This window comes from Neomonachus schauinslandi, chromosome 8, assembly GCF_002201575.2.
Source record: "Neomonachus schauinslandi chromosome 8, ASM220157v2, whole genome shotgun sequence".
Classification (NCBI taxonomy): Eukaryota; Metazoa; Chordata; class Mammalia; order Carnivora; family Phocidae; genus Neomonachus; species Neomonachus schauinslandi.
Window position 1 is genome coordinate 137,528,778 of NC_058410.1, and position 4,227 is coordinate 137,533,004.

The following is a 4,227-nucleotide window of genomic DNA, read 5'->3' on the forward strand; positions in this document are numbered from 1 at the left end:
GAGTAGTTCCATAGTGGTACTTTATAGATACATTTCTTGTAGTTTTTAATCCACTCCCAGTTTGTGATTATTTAGCTGAATAAAAAAAAATATTTCATTTTACAGCAATATGGAGTCACTGGATGGAAACCTAGAAAGCATAGTGAAGCATAGATAGCTGCATTTGCTCAACACTTGACAGTTTAGAGAGTCCTTTTCATATACATTCTCTTATCTGATGCTACCAACATCCATAGAAACAGAAATCATTGTTCCCATTTTGCACATCAGAAACACTCAGTGAAGTTTCATAACTTGGCCAAGGTTACTCAAAGAAGGAATTAGTAAACTCTTGTAATCTTGTACACCATTGGTAAAAATCTAAATATTCATTTCGTGTGCATGTGTTTATTTATAAATTGTACATACATGATATTCTGGCATTATGCTGAATGTGTTAGAAAACCTACTCCCAAAATGGGAATTTTAAGGATGAGATGAAGATAAAATAACCAATAATTATTTAAGTTATATAATTTTATCAATGAAATAAAAGTTTGCACTAACACAAAAAAAATAGTATTAGACGTTTTGAGTGTGAAAAATATAGCTCAATGTGGTTTATTATTTTTCAAACTTCTGGTTTAATTCTCATGATTTAGCCATTTGAATTTCTGGTTTTAGGCTAATTTATTTGGGTACTTGGTGTTATGGCCGGATAAAAATGGAAAGTCACTCAACATTCATATGTAAATAAAATAGAAGAAGTATGTTGTTGGTCATACTGACTAACTGTGGAAATCATTTTCAAGTCCAACCACCAATTATGCAATGTTTTCTATTAAAATTCTGTTCAAAATTTTCCTCTTGTCTGACCTGAGCTAATTATTCTTGCAAACTAAGCAGAAGATATTAAGATACTGCTATTTCATATTATTAGCAAATGGGCTCAGACTCAGTTTCATCTCTGACATGTCGCTTATAAGTCATCACTGTCATCTGTTCAACAAGACAAAATTGAACAAACGGAAAATCAGTGACTTTTCTTGTTTCTATGAGAGAACTGATATCATGAGTCAAACCGTGACCCTGAAATCTTACAATGGAGATCTCTCATCTAGAGCAGAGGCCACTGGAACCACTAGTAGAAACACTTAAGTAGAGGCTAAATATGGACTTCCTGGAGGGTGAGAAACCTCTGGCGGCTGCACTCTTGGGGGACCCCTCACTTCTACATCTGGAAACTCCAACAATTCCTCGAGATTGAGAGCCAAGAAAGATCTTCTCATGAAACACACCCAGAGTGTTCTCTGTAACAAAAACTTACTCTCCAAGGGGGAATAAAACTTTTGTAGGGCCTTCCCATCTGGGGGAAGGGCATTTCTCCAGTTTAGCCTCCTCTAGCCTTCCCAAGTCATGTAAGGGGAGAACAAAACTAAAACAATATTTGCAAAAGTCAAAGCCCAGGGACACAGGTCCACTGCAAGATTGAGGTTTAATCATAAGATGATAGAACACTTCCCCTTTCCCACTTTAACCCTACACCCACAGGACTCAAGTATAGTCACAGTTGAATACAGCTGAAAGAGCAGTGAGGCACAGACTCTATGTGAGGAGGAGTTCTTAAGGAAGTCCAAAGGGGTCCAAAAAGATAGATATTATAGGAATTTACATATATTTAAAAAAAATACAACACAGACTCAAGAGACAAAATAATCATCAGAATCAGACTCAGCTATGACATAGCGTTTGGAACTGTCAGAGAATTTAAAAATAGCATATGTTAAAACCTCTAATGAAAAGGGTAGACAATATGCAAGAAAAGTTGGGTAATATAAGCAGAAAAGTAGAAAGTCTATGAAAAAACAAATTTGTTCAAATCCATATAAACTTGAACCTGTTCTCATTTAGGAGACATAAAGAATGCAGTAAATAAACAACATCACCATCCTCAACCTCTCTATGATATGGAGGTCCCACTCTTTTTCTAGGATTTCCTCTCAAGCCATATATGATGAGAGACAATGATGTACAGATCTAGTGAATGAGGTGGTATCTCCATCTGTATATTAAATACACATGCACCCATTTTGGAGATGACTGCCCTATAAGCTCCAATTCTACGTTGGGCAACTGATCTATGGAAGAAGAGTTAATTCATGTTTTGATACCATTTTCCATTGTGATCCTTGGGTGAACTTTGGCCTCCAATAGCTGAATTTTTTTAGAGAGAGAAGAATAATACTTTTCACTCAAACTGACCCATCATCTGAACTGATATATAGAATCAAAAGCTAGTCAGAGCAAGCCAATATTTAAAAGGATGGAAATTGGCCTGACTAAAAATTAATTTACCTTTCATTTAATTTAAAAATAGAGTTGTCTCAGAATAATATTTATTTCCAAGTTATATTAATTGACATGGTGAGAATTGAAGAGTCTCGGGTTTAACTCTTCCTCTAGTTGATTATGACAGAATTGTAGTGCTCATCAAATGTTCATTTGCCACCCTTCATTTCCGAGCCCTCTTTGAATATGGCAGGGCACGTGACTGGCTCTGGCCATTGGTTGTAAGTTGAACTGGCATGGGTCACTTTTAGGTCAAAGCACAGAAGGAGAGGTGTGAATTCTTCATCTGCACTTTTTCCATATGGTGGAGGAATGTTAGTTGTGTCCCTAAGTTTCCATGAGTAGAAGAACCTCATACCACCTCTCCACACACACAACTATATTGTGATACAGCATGAGAAAGGAAAGCATTGGTTATGTCATCAAGGTCTCAGAGTTTGTTTGTTATACACTGGTATAACTTAGTCAATCCTCCATGATACAGTAATCCTGAGATACTTGTGGCTGTTTGTTTTTTGTGCCTTCTCAGCAATAAAAAGAAAACCAGAATTGGAAATCTATCTCTTTACAAGTTGTCAAGCAGAATTAGTCCTGGGATCGCTTATAAATCTCTTACATTTAGATTAGAAAATACATCGTATCATTATATATGTGAATATTAAATTTTCTATAGATGGTACCATTCAGAGAAAGATCAGATATCTTTTATGTAGGAATAAGAATGGCCTGTGATTGTCTCCATATTGGGCTAGCTCTTACTAATCAGAAAAATAAACTCCAATAAGCTACACCTGATTTGCCTTACAGTGTTATTTCAAATAAAGATCTTCAATGTTGAGCTGAGTTATTTATCTCCCATTAATGTACGTCCATACCCTCTTGCTGCTCTGTGACCTTCACAATCACACACGCATCGCCAGTCACTTCAATACACAGATTATGAAATTACAAGAATTGTGACTGTTTTATTATCCAGTTATGTTAGTGGGGGCCTGTTGCAGGGAAAAGACAACTATGTGGAGAAGAAGACATGAAAAATGGGAATAAAGTAGACACAGGCAGGATCGGCATGCTCTAAAGCTCCAAATACTACATAAAACTGTCATGAATAAGTGAACACTCAGAGCAGCAAATTTCTTGAGTGACATTTGAGATGACTCACAAGTTAGTTCTTTCAGTAAGTTAAAAGATAAAAATTTAACCACTGAAGCAAAGCTTTGTGTTGTCACTAATTGTGAATCATAAACTTAGAAATATGCTGAAGGTAGAAAAAGAAAGCAAATCAGTTTTTGTTTTTGTCTGCTCACACAGTCCACTTATTAATTAAATTAGAGTGATTTTGTGGTCTACCTACTGGCTTAGAAATATAAGTAACTCAACTGCTCAGAGTGAGAAAATTTCACTAACTAAAAGTTCTCCTATTTTGGGGGACCTAGGTAGCTCAGTTGGTTAAGCATCTGACTCTCGATTTCAACTCAGGTCATGATCTCAGGGTCATGAGATCAAGCCCCGCATCAGGTTCTGCACTCAATGGGGAGTCTGCTTGAGGATTCTCCACCTCTCCCACTACCCCTCCCCCTGCTTGCCTGTATGCTCTCTCTCTCTCTCACTAAAATAAATAAATCTTTTTAAAAAAGTTCTCCTATTTTTAAGTAGAGGACATTTACAACACAGCATGTCGAAATTTACATAATTAGTATCATTGAAATAACTGTGTTGTATATTTTGTACCTGACTCAACCAACACCAAGAGATCTTCTAAAACATCAAATATGTGTTACTACAACTTGGAACTCTATGTCATTTACTTTTCAATAATTTAATCTTTTAATTTTATATTGGGTTTAAAGTTATGAAGTAAGATAAATAAATACTTCAGTGTCATCGGTCAGCAAGGCA